This window comes from Drosophila mojavensis, unplaced genomic scaffold (genome assembly GCF_018153725.1).
Source record: "Drosophila mojavensis isolate 15081-1352.22 unplaced genomic scaffold, ASM1815372v1 contig_16, whole genome shotgun sequence".
In the NCBI taxonomy this organism is placed as follows: domain Eukaryota; kingdom Metazoa; phylum Arthropoda; class Insecta; order Diptera; family Drosophilidae; genus Drosophila; species Drosophila mojavensis.
The window spans coordinates 2,471,484-2,489,990 of NW_025318693.1; the positions used below are offsets into that span (position 1 = coordinate 2,471,484).

Sequence of the window (18,507 nt, forward strand, 5' to 3'; positions counted from 1 at the left end):
CCCTGAGGCTCTGGTGTTCACACGGTTCACTGGCCAAACGAGGTTGCTCACTTTCTGCTGGGCGAACTACAAAGCGGATTCGCAGGACAGCTGAGACAGGCTGACAGACAAACCCCATATTCGGATGTCTCCTGGTTCTCCTGGCTCTCCTGGCTGCCCGGTCAGTGCACAATTCATCTAATTGCGTGGTTATCCTGTTGCTCCTGCTCCAGTCCGTTGGCCAGCTTAATTAATGGATTGGGTTCACTTTACAGTTTTATCGCGTTGTTAACAACGTAAGAAGTCACGTAGATAGAGATTAGGGGAACCAAATACAGAGCCCCCAAGGCAACGAAGACGTTCGAAATTAATTGCCAGGCTCCAAGTCTCAGTTACGTGCTCCCAGCTGCTCCTGCGGCTCCCAGCTAATTGACAAAATACACAAAATGGAATCAGCCTAGTTAGGAATCGGAATGGCTGTGGGGGAATCGAGTCGGTCTGCTAATTAATTAAATTATGCTTGCAAATACTTTGCTTCCGTTTGGATGTTTCGTTTCCTATTTCCACGTGGAATTTAAAAAGGCTTTTTTCATTAGCTCTGAGTGTTTGTACGCCACAGAGACTCTGCGAAACGGGGACAATGTCCTCACACGTAATGCTGAATCAGGAGTCGATTCCAAATTAAAACTTAAGGGAAGGAGAAAGGATACCAAAAGGACACTTGCTGCGCTTTAAATGCATTACACGGAATAGAGAAGACAGAGAAGGAAGTAAATCCTATTTGAGCTAAACTGTTGTTGAAGATATTTAATTATCGAGTCTAATTCAAATTCTTTCAATAAAATTGGCAGTCAGTGAAATGTTGATGCTGACATCTCCTTAATCTATATATCCCTGAGAGGCGCGAGGCAAATTGTAATTGAAGGTTTTCGCAGCAATCTAAATTTTTAAACAATTCCATGAATAACAAAACAGCAATCAGCACATACAAATTGCCACGCCCACAGCACCCAGCTCAGCCCAGCCCCGCCCAAAGCGAACTTCTCTATTAAATTCTGCTCTCTTTTCTCTCTGTATGAAAACTTGCCCGAAGAAACTCAATTTAAAGTGAAGTCTCTGAGGCTGTGAGCATGACCGAATGACAGATTGAAGAACTGAGGCAGGAGTAGCATTTCAAGTTGCTTATGCGTGTGTGTGTGTGTGTGTGTGTGAGGCCGGAGAAACCAAAGCAAAGTTGCTCGAGGACTGCGTTCGCCTCACACTTGCTCAATAATGCAAAAAGTTGGAGCCAAAATGAAAATGAAAAGTTTTTGAGACCAGAGCAGATGAAGTATATGCCAAGACAAGATAATACATGAGTAGACATGCACACACACCTAAGCAAAAAGACTAGGCAACAAGGCAATTAATTGGACGGAGCCACCTCATGGAAGGAGTCACCACTGGGAGTGAAAAATGGCATTAGGAAACATTCAGCTAATTAAAGTGCTTATCAGAAATACTTTGGTGTGTGTGTGTGTGAATATATGTGTATGTGTATGTGTGTGTGCACAGGCGGAAATTATAATTGTACAATTTGGAAATTATGTCGAAGCTCTTAAGTGCGTGTTAAAGGCTCAGCAGAAAGGTTCAGAGAGAGGGAGAGGGAGAGAGAGAGAGTGAGAGAGAGAGAGAGAGAGACGCCCTTTGAGGCTGCGGCTTTCAATGCGGTTGTTTCCTTGTGTGTGTCCTTGTTTGTGTTTATGCTTGTCTCCCCAGTCACTCGATGCCACCTGCTGGGCCTCGTCTCTTCTGTCACCACGCAAATATTTACACTTTATGGGAATCTTTTACACAGCCTCTCCTCTCCTCTCCTCACCATCCTCCTCTCATGACTTCTGTTTGTCATGTTGTGAGCAGGCTTTGTCTTTGGCGTGTGTCGAGTGCTGGATTTGCACATCTAATTATGTTAATCGCCTCACGTGTGCCTCACAGCATAAGTGAGCTGAGCTCTAAAATTATAGCGGGGCATTTGAAGTGAAAGTGTGACAATGCACATTAAATGGTTTTAGGGGAAGCCACAGAAGAGAGCGGGATGAGACTGAGGCGAGCAGAATTAGCTTGGCTACTAATTTACTTGAGGTAGCACAGGCAAATAATTTAATTCAAATGTAGACAGAGAACATTTCATGAGCTGTTTTATTTGGACGGAATTTCATTTCCTTTTACATTTAACTAAAAGTAAAAACCATAAAATATATACCTGCCTCATATTCAGGTTGAACATGAGGGACAGAGCAGCTGCATAATATTCGATAGAGGGAAAGAGTTTGACATTGTTTGGCTGAGGAATTTAGGAGAAGCCTTGCTCTACTTTAGTCTGGCTGGTGCATCAGAGTTCAGGCTGGGAAAACATTTGCAATTTATGCCTTGGCTGTAAATTTAAGCCGCATTTCATAGCTTGCAGCAGCAGCCACAATGTTGCACAAAGGCGATGCAGTGTGAGGAAGCTGCTTAGATAGACGGTTATTCCCCTGTGTCTCTTGGAGCATAGCTAGGTGGAAAAAGCTCGAACTGCCTACTCTGAAAATCGACTTGCACTTTAATGAAACGAATATCCACACGAATGCAACAGAGCCCATGGAATATGCAATTTATTCCAAATAGAATGCAGTTGATATAAATGAAGCATATGCACATTCCGCATTTAATTAAATTCTTTAGTAAATTGAATCAATTCACGTGTTGCCCATGTGTGTGTGTAATAAGACCTGTCCGCAACGATCTGTAAGCGAGCTTTATTTTTCGGGCCACTCGAGTGGCTCGAGGCGCAATACGCCAATAATTTCTCATTATTTTTTCAGGCAGCTGATGCACAGCTGGGCAAGGGAAAGTGAAGGCTGTCAGCTGGCATTATCCCTGGCGGAGTCTCTCTTTAAGGCTCGGTCTCTGCCTGGCATGGTTTACATCCACCTTCGCCACTCATTGGCATGTGCCACAGCTCTGATGTCGGCCAAGGGGCGGTTGAGTTGGTTTGCCGTGTTCGTAGTAGTTGCTCATCAAACAAAGTGCATTTTGTCGTCGAGCATGACACAAGCAAATGCAACAAGAGCATCAGCCACTGCAGCAGAAACGAAAAGCAAACTGCAGCAGTTCAGTTCACTTGTCACTCTGCGTCTCACTCCCTTTTGCTGCTCGTTGCAAATTTCTTTTAATTTGAGCCAGCGAAGCGGCACCCAACGATTTCTCTCGTTCTTCTTCTTGGAAATACTTTAACTTATTTACAAAGTGCGCAAAACGCCGCAAAGTATGCAACGGGAGCAGCGACTGTTAAGAGTTGAGTTCAACCTAAAGCGGTTCATGGAGTTGGGAGTAGGAATGGAAGAGCGAGAGAAAAAGAGAGAGAGAGAAGAGCTCAATACTTTTCGTTCTTGGGGGAAAGTTTTCATTTTTCTTTTAGTTTTAGTTTTCCAGCTTCGTGTATTTGGCAAGCTATAAGAGAGCGAGGGAAGGTGAGAAGGGGAGAGATGGAGAAATGGAACACGAAAGAGCGAAATGGATGTGGGCAAAGTTTTTGTGCCTTTGTGCAAATATTTTGCACGGGAATTGCATTTGCGGTGCCGTTTGCAACAGTTTTAGTAGCTGCAACAATTACAACAACAACAACAACAACAGCATGATGACGAAGATGATGATGACGATGGCGTGATAATTAAAATTGCGAGAAACTTGTGTAATAGAGTCGCGAATGCAATGCGGCGTGCTCAATGTGGCAAGCGCCACGAGGCACAGTGCCAAATTACAGAGGATGAATAATGGCTTGATGGAATGAGAGAAGGATGAACGAACAAATGCCACAAATGCTGTGTATATAGATGCAGTGAGATGGTTTGATTGATGAAGAAGCAAATCAAAGAGATAAATCAAACATGAGGCAATTGATTTAGTCAGCTCTGTCCACAGATGGTTTGCTTCCCATTCCGAGAGTGTTTATTGAGAGTGCGATTGTTGAGAGTAGAGGATACTCTATTTGGGATATGCAATGCGAGTGCAATTCAGTAGAAAAGTGCTCCATGATATGCTGTCATTTACATACTGCTCAACAGCATGAAAAATAAACTGGAAGCAGTTTAGCTTCCGGTTAAGTCATTCCGCAACACAATTCAATTTGTGTTCGTGCCAAATGCAGAAATTATTAGGGCGCGCTTGCTGCAAATAATGAACTCTATAAAGTTTTACCAGCACACTAAAATATGGAAAACATGGCAGCCAAGCAATGCCAAGAAATGCCATGAAATTATAAAATGCTTGAAGAGGGACGAAAAGTTGTTGCCACTTAACGGAAAGTTTGCTCAAACAGAACAGAACGAAGCGATCCACGCAACGACTTGCCGAAGTTTTTCAATAAGCAGCAATGCCAGCAGAAACAAGGCTCAACATGTGTTCCAGACCTGCCCACGAAGGAGCAGTTGAGGGCAAGGCAGGAGCAGGAGCAGGAGCAAGAGCAGGAGCTACACAACTGTGAAAATGTGATGAAGCGAGTGAAAGCTTTCACTAGGTGAAACTCGAGGGCAGAGGTGGAAGGGGCGTTGGCTGAGAATATATGGAAGCCAAGGCCAGGGAGCATTATAATTTATGATAAGCCAATAAAAATAATTGAAATACATTAAAGGCAGCCAGAGCCAACAGCACCAACCAGAAGGCAACAGGGAACAAAAAGTGCCTGAACCGATATCTGCCCATCCACATGTGAGCGTGGGCACAAGGAACCCAGTTGGAGTTCTTTCATCGATTGCTGTGAATCGTGAATCGTGCATCGAACAGGAGGAGGCACGAGAATATTAAAGTAATGGCACGCAATAAAAGGCGAGGCATAAAAAACGACGCGGGAATGTCAAAGTTGAGCCGCACGCCTCGAGACATTCTGATTGCGGCTACTGTGCGAAGGCTGCGTGAAGGCTATGAAAATACAAACAATATAAATAAAACATGGCGGAAGGTAATGTCAGCATTTGAAGGTGAAATTCGGCGGGTTAAGACGAGACGAGATATGACTAAGTGATTGCTGTTTGATGATTGTGGCTCGACTGGAGATAAGATGACAAAAGCCTTTGATTTGCGTGTTTCAGTCAGCGATGATAAAAGATTTCCCATATGGCTTACGCTGCGTATGCGTAATAAAGACGGAAGCAGCGATAAAGTGACAAATTGCACACGTATTTCGCATTTGCTTCAGTTGTTTGTGACATGTTCCATTTACACCTCTAATGGACTGTTTGCATGTCACTTTGATTTCATGAGCTCATTAAGAGAGGGTGATGAAGAAGAGGAAGAGGAGAGTAGACATGTGGAGATGTCTTTCTTTTTATTTTGACTGTTTGGCATTTGCACAGTTTCACAGTTAGCTATAAGTCAAGAAAGTTGAACTTCTCAACAACTCCACATCTTTCAGCATCTCCATAAAGTTGTCTTCATCTGCCAGCCCCACTTTTATCTCCTAGCAGAGCTGCGAAATACTTCAAACCCAGTGAAAGTTGAGCGCGTTACATTTCACAGCTTTGGCTTTGGTTTGGGTTCGTTTTGGTCTGGCTGAATTTCCCTTGGTGTTTTCCGCTTGACAACTCTGCTTAATTTAACACGCTTTTTAACTCAATTCCATTTTCAAATTTGTATTTAATTCGGCCTTTTAGCACGCTGAATTATTCATTCACTGTTTGATTTTTGTTTGTTGCATGTTTTATTGAATCGATACAAAACGCAAAACCAACCGCTGAGTGATCAATTTGAGGCGGACTACGAAATACTTTTGCCACATCATCACAAATGCAGCAAATTAATAAATATCATTAAATTTCAATTTGTAGCTCTTTTGTGGCTTGCAACGGGCGGTGGCAAGGGCAACCTGGTGGGGCAACAATTTATTATGTGTCTGCTTTGCATAGCAGCAGTAAAAATAACAAAGGACAACAACAACAACAACAACAAGAGCGACAACAGCACAATATTTTTATTTCATTATGTGTGGCAGTAAGAGGAAGAGCGACAAAGGCGCCAGTGGGTGGTCGGTTGGTCGGGAGGGCGGGCCAAGCGAGGGAAAATGGGACAACAATAACGATAATCATAATAGCAACAACAATGGCACGAGACGTCGTTAGCGACTGAGTGGAATGGCAGGGGAGGGGAGGCGAGCATGGGACTGGGCGTGGCATGATTGACACTTTTACATGCTGACGGTCTGCTGGTCAGTGTCCTCTCTGCACGGGGTCAAACGAGCACGTATGCCAAGTGTATGCATGCAAATGAGTGCGAAGTCCACTGTGGCTGGCTGGCGTTGCCGTTCAAGCTGCATCTGCAGATGTCGGCAACAACAAACAACAATCAGCTGATGCTGCGTCACTTCGTTCGTAACTAACCTGGACAGGAGCTGCTGTGAGGTTTTGCCTGACTCTGCACTTTGCTTCGTTTCTCTTGGTAAAGTTAGCAAAACAGCAAAAAAGTCAACAGACTGCGGTTTAATTTGCACACCAAACTGAATTTTCAAAACGTACTGGGAATACACAAAAGCCAAAAAGAGAAACAAGAAGAAGATGAATGAAAAAATTCAAGCATTCCTTTTGGGACCTAACGTTGTTAGTCTCAAGCTAAAGAGAAAAGATTGCCGAGCTCGATAAAAAATATCCAAAAAGATGTTTAACTCATCTTATGTATGTAGTTTAACTCATAACTAAATGAAACAGAGGTCGCATTCATAAGGAAAACTACGGACATTACAACTTTAAAAATTAAAAATGTAATAAGTTTATTAATCTGTAACTGAAAAGAGAGCCTTACTGAATAGAATGACTATCATATAATGCTATTATATTATACATCGTCAAACTATTTCCTTTTAAAGCAGTTTATCATATAAATAGTTTAATTAAAATATACAAAGTGTAAATTTATCTATCCATTGCAAACAAAAAAAAAAAAAAAAAAACTTTTGAGCGCAATGTAAATAAATTAAAACAACAAAGGCTTGTCCTGATTTAAAAAAATTTGCTGAGAGCTCGCGATTTTTCTCCTATTTATTATGTAAACAAAAATAATTAAAAAAGGCATAAAAAACTTCAAAGCCAACAAATTGTGGTTAATTTATTTAATTCGCCTTTACAATTTTATTGCGAAATAAGCCTTTTATTTTCAGATTTTTTATATATTGCTTTGCTTAACGTGCTGCGTTGGCAAAAAACACAAAATTGCCTCTGTAAATATCACGTATACGCACCGCATGCAGATATCCTCGTCTGCGGCTGGCACATAAATCAAAACTCATAAATTTTATTATCCTCCCATTTTTGTTCCCTGCCCATTGAAGGAGTGGGAGCCCCTGAATGTGCGCAACTCAAAAACAAGTCCCTTGACAACGTTCCCATAGGGGATAAGCACATCCGCATATTTCAAATGCTTTTAACGGCGCATTTTATTAACTCCGTTAAGTCCTCTGATTAGGCTGTGTCGTTCGGCTCTGCCAGGAGTATTTTGAATTATTAATGCGAGTGGGGAGCATCGCATGATATAAATGCCGACTTAGGTGTACATAAACAAGCATCAGCAATCTTTTTTTTGGCAGTGTAGATCACACATTGAGTTGGGCGAAATCTCGCACCCAGTCAATTAGCAGCTACAGCAGCCAAGTGACCAATCCAATGATTGCAAGCCATTCCCTGCTCTCGCCCCGAGCTGAGCTACATCAAAATTGCATTGCCCAGCTCAAGCCTTCCGGATGTGCAACACTTCTTGTGGGTTTCAGGGGGGAAGGGAGCGGTTGTGGCTGCGTGCTGTCGGTTGATGCGTTGCTCATTCTGTCGCCCGCTGGCAGCTTCCTGCTGCTGAGGTAAATTTAATGCAATTTAAATGGAACTTTGCTGCTTTCATTTATCGAATACGCACTGCAGCACACACACAAAGGGCGCACACATACAGGCTGCAGCTGTAAATTTCCATATTTGTCACATAATTGGGACAAGGACTTTCTCTGGCTGCAGCAGCAGGACATGCCTTCAATTTGTACAAAACTGAAATGGAACAATGTCTGTCGGACAGTAGATGGGCGTGGCCTCCCACAAAGTATCCGCTAGCGCTGCAGGACTCTGCTGGCCCTGCTGCTGACGGCATGGCTTCTGCAAGGGAAACAGACATAAGTCCCTGTCATTTGCCACACTTGACTTGTTGCCGGACAGATGCTTCCCCCTCCTCCTCCTCCACAGTTAGACAAACTCCTCCAGCCCATGGCAAATAGTATTATGTATAATTTACTCGCTTTGCTCTGTTTGATGTGTAATGTTTACTCTGCCTAAATAGCCTTCCCTCTCTCTCTCTCTCTCTCTCTCTCTCTCTCTCTCTCTCTCTCTCTCTCTCTCTCTCTTGCTATCTCTCCCTCTTTCACAGTGATAATATTCCAAATTATGTTTACCAAGTATTTCCTTGCTCGCTCGCCTAATGCATTTCGCCAGTCTCCTGCGGTGCCTGCAAAGAAAAACAGGAGACAAGTCAAATACCGTATTTAATGCTGGGTTCCCCTCGATGTCAGAAAGTCAAAAGATTTTCGAATGGAAAAACTGATTGTCGTCTGTATTCGTGTTTGAGTAATAAAAACATTTCAGGCTGAGTCATAAAACTCGCTCTGAGAAATGTTGATGTCGCAGGCTGGAAATTGAGAATTTAATAATGGCTCCCAAAAGTATTTTATATTATCAAGAAAGAAAAATCAAACAAAATTTGCGAAAATATTTAGTATTGATGTCTGCCATGTGGAATATATAAAGATTCCGATGATGATTTGAAGAGGTTTAAATTTTCCCATTCCATATATCGACTCTCTCCGCAGCTCCGCAAATGTTTACCTGGTGGGTTTTTAATTTAACATGAATTCCAAACGAAGTGAGATTCGGAGTTCAGAGGTTGCTCAAAGCATTTGAGTGCCTCGTTCTGTGTTTACTTTCGCTTTTTATTAATTTTCTCGAGCAGGAGCAGGCGTTTGCGTCCCCTGTGAATCCTTTTATCGGCGAAAGGATCTGTTGACACTTCTGGGTTAAAGAGAACCCTTTCGCCTCTACCCAGTCCCGCTCCCATACAAATAAATTCAATTCACAGTTTGGCACAGTGCGAAGAGGGGTTCTCCTGCTCCCAATGTGGGTGCACTTCGTTTCTGGAATCAGATTATGTGTTTACGGCAGCGTTCGTGTAGTGCCTCGATTTGCATCCCAATATCCACATCCCACTTGAATACGAGTGCCTCGTCTAAGTGAATTCATTGCCAGGTAAATAAAGCGAAAAGAAATTCCAGCGCCACGCAAATTTTGATTCGATTTCCTCTGCCCGAGGCACTCAGCTTAACAAAATTCGGCCAGTTCTATTGCTTGGCGTAAACAATCCGAAATGGCAACAATTTAATTCAGAATTAACGGCACATTTTCGCCATCTGCTTTTCGTATTAACTAAAGAACTTTGCTGCCTCCCATAAATAAAGTAAATAATTAGGTGGCCATTCGCTCTGGAATATCTGAGAGCAGCTGAGTTAAAATAAATTTGTGCAAAATATTCGCAGAAGAAGGGAATTCGTATGAATTAGAAGTGCGTCATATCGCATGCCTGGGAACAAAAGTTGATGCAAATATTTACAGACCGACGGCAATTAACTATTCCATTCATTTCAAGTTTGCTCGCAGAAATTCAAATGCCAAATTCAAAGGAATAAGTGAAATGGCTTGGAATGCCAGAAAGAGGAAACAAACGGAAAAGCGAGCAGTGAAAAACAACAATGAAATGGAATGGGAACGAAACAAAGGCAAGCCAATAAAAGGCACACGAATTTAAATCATTATTCGAGACAAAATTCATTAACTTTGAAGACAAAGCCTGCGTTTTATGTCTCCATCTACGACACTTGTCTTGAATTAGGTGCGAATGGCAGAGTTGATTGTTGTGGCCATCGTCTTTCGAGGGGGTGGAGGAGAAGGAGTCAACTGAGCCGAAGAACATCTTTCACTCTGCATTGCAATGACAAGGGAAATGCTGTCCAAGGAGGCGGACAGCCACAATTCAGATATTTATCTTGCTGCTGCTTCGTGTATTTGTCTTGTCCTGGCACATCTCAGGACTGGGCACATCCTCTCAAGTAAGCTGGCAATATGCGGAGCAACAACGGAAGCAATTCACACAATGCAAATTTGTGAGTCGGGCTGAGCACTTCCTTCAGCTCGCATCCTTGCCTTGCCTTGCCTTACCTTCACAGCAGAACTTCCTTTCATTTAGAGAGAAAATATGAGCAGGCGGTGAGTAATTTCACTCCACCCTTTTCTCGTTTTGCGTGCAAGCAAAGTCTATTAAATATGATTTATTTGCAACATATTTCTACCTTGGCTGTTGAGGATAAACTTTTCACTGGCACAGAATAAATTTTAAGCAACGGAATACAAATCATCTCGAACTTTTCTAAATGTAGCAAAGTCTCATTTATATTTTTCATTTTAGATCTCTGTTAATGTCGCTTGGCCTGTTTGGCATATCATTCAATTCTTCATGGACCTCGGACAGTTCTGTCCCATTCATCTCCACTTTGAGGTCTTCATTTGTTCAGCTAATTTATCACTTTTAATGAGCTTGGCTTTCTTCTTCTTCTTTTGTCTTCGCCCTGCTCACCTGAATCTATAAGTGGCTCTATTGCGATTATCCGCCTCTCTCCGCGCTTCTCAGCAGCACGTAGCCAATGCCGAGCAGTTCATCAAATGGCGCACGGCTTTAAATTGCGCAACTCTGTTAGTCGCCTTATTAATGACAGCAATTTAAGTGCCCATTATTCTTTGTGCCCGCCGAGCACTTCGCAGTTCGCACTCGCACTTCACTCCCCTTCACCTTCCCTTAAGCGCCTTGCGGAAATGATGTTGTCACCAAGTCAAATCGCTTTATATCCGCTCCGGGGGAAATGACTTGGACGCGGACTCACCTTTCAACTACATTTCTTCTGCACCTGCTCTTTGTTGGCTTTCGCTTTGGCTTTGGCTCTGCTTTGTTTTATTCCCTTTCACTCTCTGCTTTGGTCCACGAAGCTCTGGGCAAGTTTCAATTATAAACACTCTGGAATTGGCTCAGTGCGCTGCGCTTTATGGTCAGCACGTGCGTGGGATTGGCAACAAACGGAAGTTGGCTGCAATCAGTTGTAGAGAGCCAAGAGTGTGGACCCCGAGGGGAGGGGAGTTCCCTCCTTCGACTCTCGGATTAGTGGAAGTGGAAAGTGCGGAGCAATCAACTTGGATTTCTTGTATGATGCATAAGTGAGCAGAAACTTAATGAGCAGCTGAAGGGATTAGGTGAATGCATGTAGACATGGCTCTAAAAATAATTACGATGAGAAAATAAATTCCTGTACAACTAACTAAAATAAAGAAGCTGTCTGAATGGATTTAATGCCAATTATTTATTGAACAAAATAGGTACAACAATTAAGGCAAAATAAATTAATTAATTGTTCACAGATAATTTTATACAGTGCTTATCATAATTATAGCCCACTTTTAATCCACTTAAACGAATCGGCTGAAAATTTTTCCCAAATGGAATATTTCCTCAAAATCTTCAAAAATGAGTAGTTCAATATTTCAATTATGAATGGCAAAAAACTTTTTCACTTAAAATTCACGATTTAATAACGATTTCTTAAAAAGAAGTAAAAAACAAGGAAAAACAGCAGCATTTTCTGTATCAGCCCGTATTCATATTTTTGTAAAAAAAAATCCGAATTCGTTGCGGATTAAGGGAAAAACTAATGTTAATACTTAGTCCGGCCTCCATTTGTCTTAGTTAACTCAAAAATTCTCTTCCTCATTGAAACCACTAAATTTAATAAAAGGTCCTTTTCGAAACTTTGTTATTTAGTCATTGTCGTTTAGAATTTGCGTTTTAAGATATCCAACTGTCTCCAACTGGCGATTTTTGGCATACACACGTCTTGCAAGATTACCCCAGACATTTTTATCGGGTTGAGATCCCCAAAACATGCTGGCCAGTCAAGGACATCAACATGACATTCCTCCAAACACTCTTTTGTACGTCTGCTCACATGGATTCTGGCATTATCCTGTTGGAAAACCATTGGTTTCTCACGTAATTCTCTTGAATATGGAATGAGAATACTATCCAGAGCCTGAATATACTCTTCACTGTTCATTCGGTTTGTTACAAACTTCAATTCCCAGGTACCAAATAAAAAAAATGGACCCCAAATCATGACGGAGCCACCTCCAAAGTTTGTCCTTGAAAAAAACATAGGATCCTTCCTCAAATCATGCTAATAAGTATCAAACCCATCAGGACCATCCAGGTTAAACTTCTTCCCATCAGAAAATACGACCTGTTAGGGTAAAAATTTATAAATATACTGTAAGCCAAAAGACGATGATTCAAACGCGCGTATGTCAGATCGGTCGCAGTATGTCCATCGGCAAAACCAAGTCGAGCAACCTTGTGGCGACTTAGCAACATGGATGCTTTGGTCAGTTTAGACCTATTTATGATTCCTGAGCTCTTAAGTACTCGCCAAACAGTCATCGCTGACATAGATTCGGCCACATGTGCGGCCAAAGCTATACAAGCGGCTGGGTTGTTGCTGGCTTTCTTAATAATTTTGCGTTTATCGTGCGCAATTAGTAACGGTTTTCACCCAGTACGTCTTCTTGATCCTTATTCTTCGGGGTTATCCAAAAAAATTTTAATTACACTTTGACTTTTTTTTTCAAAATTCGTAAAATACTCGAAATAGACTCTCCTGACTCGAAAAGTGAGAAAATACGGCCCTTTTCATAATACGATAATTGTTTTCCAAGCGGCATCTCTTAAAAACTATCTAAATTTACTTAATTACAATGTCTGTAAAGCCAAAAGTCTGTTCCGCACTTAATAAATTCAAATTTGCGACAGTGGGCTATAATTATGATACACAAAAATGCAAGCAAAAATGCTAGCACAGAGCAAAAGTTAACGGTTCTTTCCATAAATTGAACTAAAATTTTGATAAAATCTACTGAACATGCTCCAGTCTATAATGTGCTGTAAAATTTATTTTTAAAAAACCTTAAAAATTTTGTTACAACGCGCTCAAAGTTTAAGTTGCAGGGTGGGCTATAATTATGATAAGCACTGTATATTGGCAGAAACAAACATACAACTCCTTAATTAAATTGAATTTTCCTCTCTAATTTAAGTGCTCTAATTGCAATGTCAGAAAAACCCAAGACATAAAATGTTAGTGGAAAAAAGTCTGGTTGGTTTATATGGCCATTAAATGAGTTGGCTGCGGTCGATGAAACCACCAAGCCAAAGGTGGGTCAAGCGGCAAATGGCAAACGCAATGACAAGACAGAAGCAAAACATATTCAGACAGCAACAGCAGCAGGAGCAAATGAGCCTTCACACAGCCAGGACAACACTCATATCCCTAGTTGACCGTAAAAAGTTTAAATGCGCTGAAGTGGCAGCTGCAAAAAAAAAAAAGAAGGAAAAAGAAAACAACACGAAAATATACAGCAAGGGACGTAAACAAACAATGCAAAAACTGAAACACAACAAATTGTAAAAAAGCTTCAAACTTTTGTAATTGGGCAGTGGGAACTGAAAGTCTATGCACAGAACGAAAGGCGAGAGGAGGGAAAAGTCAAAATGAAAAATTGTTGCAGCCTGCTCGTGTTTTGGTTCTTGGCTTGTGCCAACATGCAACAGCAACAGAGAAAACTAGCTGAACTATCAACAGCCAGACCGGAGAACAATTCAACACACATACACACACAGACACACATATTTACCCACCCTAAGGCTACAAGTAAAAGGTTCTGCCAAAAAAGTCGTCAAGTGCCCAGTCCTATGTTTAGTTTTAAGTGTAGATTTTTGGCTTCATCACACACGAATTTATGCTTTGTTTCCCATTTCACATTTCGGACTTCGGACTTCGGACTTCTCCTTCCTCTCCAGACTAACCACACGGACCATATCATTATTCATTTCTGGTTGAGCAAAATTAATGAGCTCGGCTGGAATGGTTCGTTTGAAGTGGTCTGGCCAAATGAACTTGTTGTAGATTGTCCGGTTAGTTGACTCTGCAAATATAAGTAGAGCAGATGGACATTGCCATATCCGAATGCTAAGTGCATGTGGATTTAGCATAATTTGTGTGGCATGGCATATTCTCATTCTTGCGTGTAATATGCACAAATTGCAGTCAGAGAGAGAGGGAGAAGAGAAATGATATCATTGGAGGTCAAAGCAAACTATCAATGACAGCTAAGCAAAGAGGGTGAGAATTACGATTGCTGTTTATATGTAAGGAAAGCGAAACAAGAAGTAAAAAGGGTCAATTGCTTTCAATTGGGTCAGCTTGGCACCCACGATTCTAAGAAAATCGATAAGCAGCAATAAAAATGGGTCACAAATGAACAACGGCAACTCCTTGGGATCCCGTGGAGATTAGAGATATGATGGGGATGTTGAATATGGAACTCCTCCATCTGTTCAGTGTCCCAGCACTGTTTGGCTTGACCTATAACTGAATGTGCAATTCAATCAGAGAGGCTCTGCGAAAGGTCCTTTTAAGCCAACACGATTCAAGCGAAACAAAATGTGGCCAATTCGAATGCACTTTCCATGGAAAGGCTTAAAAACAAAAACTAAAATCGCCTGCAACAAAATTAATCAGAGGTGGGCCAGCTGGACTCAGTTGTGGTTCTCTCTATGCTGTGTGCACTGTAGACTGTGGCCTGTGGACTGTGAACTGTGGACTGTGGACTGTACACAGCGATGGGTTCTGACCCACTGAGCCTTTGTTGTCGCTGGCACGCACAATTAGGCGACTGAAAAACACATCAAACAGAACGATGAGCGACGGGAAAATGCGGAAAATGGCAATAGACGAGTTCACACGCACAGGAAGCAAACACGAATCTCGAATCACGAATCAGGGCTGCGTATACGTAATTTCCGGTGCCCTTTTCAGTCCCATCCCTAAGGGTGCTCTGTAAGCTACTTTATTGAAACTGAATGAAAGGCAGAATGTTAAAGCTGAATAGAAACAATGAGTAGTCGAGAGATGCGCTCAAATGACTCTCAATGAATACGAACAGGCAATGCTGTTGCATCGTGCACTACGCTTCCTGCCCCAGACACAATGAGAGCTAACACGAAAACAATAAATTCTGTTGCCCACTGGATCTTACGCCGCTGTGAAAAATTGAATTTCATAGACATTCGCGTGTTTCGCAAGTGCAGCAAACGTGAGTTTTCATACTCACATGCATAGCCCGAGTGCCACACACTCGTCCGAGTAACGCTTCGCAATGGCGGAGCACCCCAAAATAGGATTCATTCGCAACAACGAAACACGCTATTTGGCACGCCATCTATTTTTCATGGCTGGGAGGGGAGCAGGCGGAAAGGGGATATGGAGGGACTCGACTCGAGCTCTCATCTAATGCGCGAGCAGCAGCTGCTTATCGGGACACATCAGACACACGTTATTCCCTTCCAATTCCTCTACGACTTTCCACTTCCACTTCCAGTTCCCTTTCATTTTGTGCTCTGCTTTTCTCCCTCTGTTTGTCCTTCAGCTTTGCTTGTTGATACTGCAGCAGATACAACAATAAGGCAGAGCTGAGAAACATCTCCGGACCCTCAGTTGCTGCTGTTTATTTTTTCGAGTGTAAAACAAACATTTCCTTTCTCGTCTTTCACTTTCTGGCTGCGAAATCGCAGCAACTGTGACACCATTGTTAGTTACAAGAGAAATATGTGAGTGCGTGCAAAGTCACGAGAAAATTGGAGGATAAGACTCGGATACTTTGTTTAACATTCATTCCATTGTATTTACTTTCTTTATTATATATATATATTTTTTTTTTTTTTCTGTACAAATATATTTATTTAAAATTTGAATTTTATTCAGTATGATCTTGCCTTCTCTCGTCATCTGCTTACAGTGTGCGTGCTGTTATTCAGATTCTAAAAGACCCTAGAGACTGATTGCCATATAAATATTAAGTTATCGTTTTTTTTTTTTTTCAATCTTAATCGAACATTTTTTTGAATATCTGGAAAATTGCATAAAAGCACAATCATTAACATTTCCAACACTTTTTTAAAGACTACTTATTTATTATAGGCAATCAGTAAACCCTTTGTTTGTTGGCTAAATATATTAAATACATTAATATTATACAGAGGAAAATCTACCTAAATTGCGGAGCCCAAAACTTAGCGACTCAAGAGACGGACATGAAGACGAGGAGAAAGAACTTAACTTATGCAACACGTACTAAATTTTTATTGAATTCGGCACCGGGGAGCCCAACCAGACAAAAGGAAAACTTAAGCAGAAGCAACAACTAAGCTGAAAACTATTAACAGGACAAACAACGGAAAACAAAGTCAAACAAAAGGTCCACACAAACTGTAGCATGCCACGAGGCCCACTCACCCACACACACACAGAGAGAGAGAGAGAGAGCGACTTAACTGCGTGTAGAGGCAGACACATACGAATACAGTGAGCAACAGATGAGAGAGAGATGAGAGTATACGACTTGGCGTTACTCTATCAAATTCAAATCAGAGACTCTCTGTCTCTGTCTTTCTGAGAGCTTAAGCTCAACCTTCATTGGGTGTCTGGTTGTCACAGTCTAAGAAATTTACAAAATGCTGTTGGATTGTTGCCCCAGCCATTTGGGGCAGATGCAATGTAAACCCATATTTCTTATTCAGCTTCATCTCCATCGCCGTCGCCGTCGCTGGCCGAAGCATGTCAATTGCATCATTAATAATGGCATTTGCCATTGTTCTACTCCAGACACGGTCCGGCTGCCTGGCCATACATTAGGATACGTGCCCAAGTCTGTGTGTCGACTGTTGAGTAATGGCTCGCACATACGCCAAGAGCCTTGCAGACAATGAACTCTGAGCGAGCCGAGTGGAAGGCGGAAGGCAGAAGGAGAAAAAAAAGAAGAATGAGCTACATCGACTCAGCTGCCCGACTGGCACAGCTTTGGTTGAGCCCATTCTACATTTAATGCTCAAAAGGGAACGTGATCTGCATTGCAAATCAACTCAACCAATTGTGATTCAACCCTACTCCCACTCTACTCCCACTCTACTCCCCCTCTACTCAGCTCTGCTCAGCTGTTCACCTTTCGATTGGCCTTCTTAGCACACATTGCGTATACGCAATTTTTCAATTTGCTGCAATTTAATTGATTTGCGGACAGCGCGTCGCATCATAAACACCACAAAGCACTTCTAATGCCCAATTTAACAAATTAGCAGCTCTCCCAGCAGCTCTACCGACAGTGCTCTCCGAAAGTCTGCTGACGGCGCGCTTCAACTTCAGGTAGCCGCAGCAGGGGAAAAAATAGAAAGATTTATGGGCTGCCTCTCAGGCGTACTATATTCCTTCGTTAATATCAGAAAATTTACGCATTATGTTGGCAACTGTGGCAACACATGTTCCCCTCCCTGCAAACCTCCCTCCCCTCCACTGACTACTCCAAGAGGACCTGTTCAGAACAGGCAAAAGCCATAAATATGTTGATGTTGGTTTCGACTAAGAGTCTCGCCTGGTCGATACATGTGTGTGTGAGTGTGTGTGTAAGTCTGTGTGTTATGTGTTGTGTGCTACACATCCTAATTACATTTTAATGCCAAGGCATTTGGCACTTTTTATGCCCGCCTTCTGCGCTAATGTAGACTGTTTCCTATAGATTTACAGTGTACTGCACTCAGACAACTTCATTATGTTTGTTATAGATAAAAATGAGTGATATAAAATGATATAAAATATATTTTGAGTATGGGTAAAAATAAATTATGAATGTATTTAAAATTATTAAAAATTATTTAAACACATTCGCAGCAGAGAACTGCAAGTGTGTCAATTTTGTTGCATTTCTCTGATTCGCAGATTTATTCCAGTACATTGCTTTAATGTCTTATCACATCCTCAAGTTCTTTATCAATTTGTGACTGAAGCGTAAAGACTTAATCAACAGTCAATGGAAATGTTCGTACCTAATGGAAACTATCCCATTCAAGATTTCATCCGAATTGAGTTCACGACGTCTTTTTGATTTTGCTCATGCAAATCGCAGTGACAACAACAACAATAATAAAGGCAACAACAACGAGCAAAGCCACAGGCTGTAAAATTAGAAAACTTTGCTCTGGCATACAAATGAAGCGTCTAAATTGTCCACGCCCTCCCATGGCAACAATTGTCCTTTTAGCAGCCAATAAGCCGCACCCAAATCATAGCGAGAAAGTAAGCATTGAGGAACTGAAGCTCCAGTGGGTGAGTGTGAGTAGCGGGAGTAGGAGTAGGACTGTGGCGCAGACTTTTATTGGGGGCCGAGATTGGCGCAACAGCCGGTGAGGAGCACACAATGGGGACATAATTGTAATTGCGAGGGAAATAGTTGGACTGGCATCAAGAAATGCGATGGCAGTTGGCGCTTTTCCAAGTGGAAGCCTCAGCTGGCG

The 18,507-nt window shown here is 41.9% G+C and overlaps 1 protein-coding gene across 3 annotated transcripts in view; it reads right to left on the reverse strand.

The window, feature by feature from the left end:
• Window positions 1-18,507, reverse strand: part of LOC6573693 — a 70,053-nt gene that overhangs the window by 9,360 nt on the left and 42,186 nt on the right. For all 3 annotated transcript variants that reach the window (XM_044007258.1, XM_044007256.1, XM_044007257.1), the window contains one exon: window positions 8,414-8,466. The gene's annotated coding sequence lies outside the window, so the exon portion shown is untranslated. The remainder of the gene's footprint in view (window positions 1-8,413; window positions 8,467-18,507) is intronic.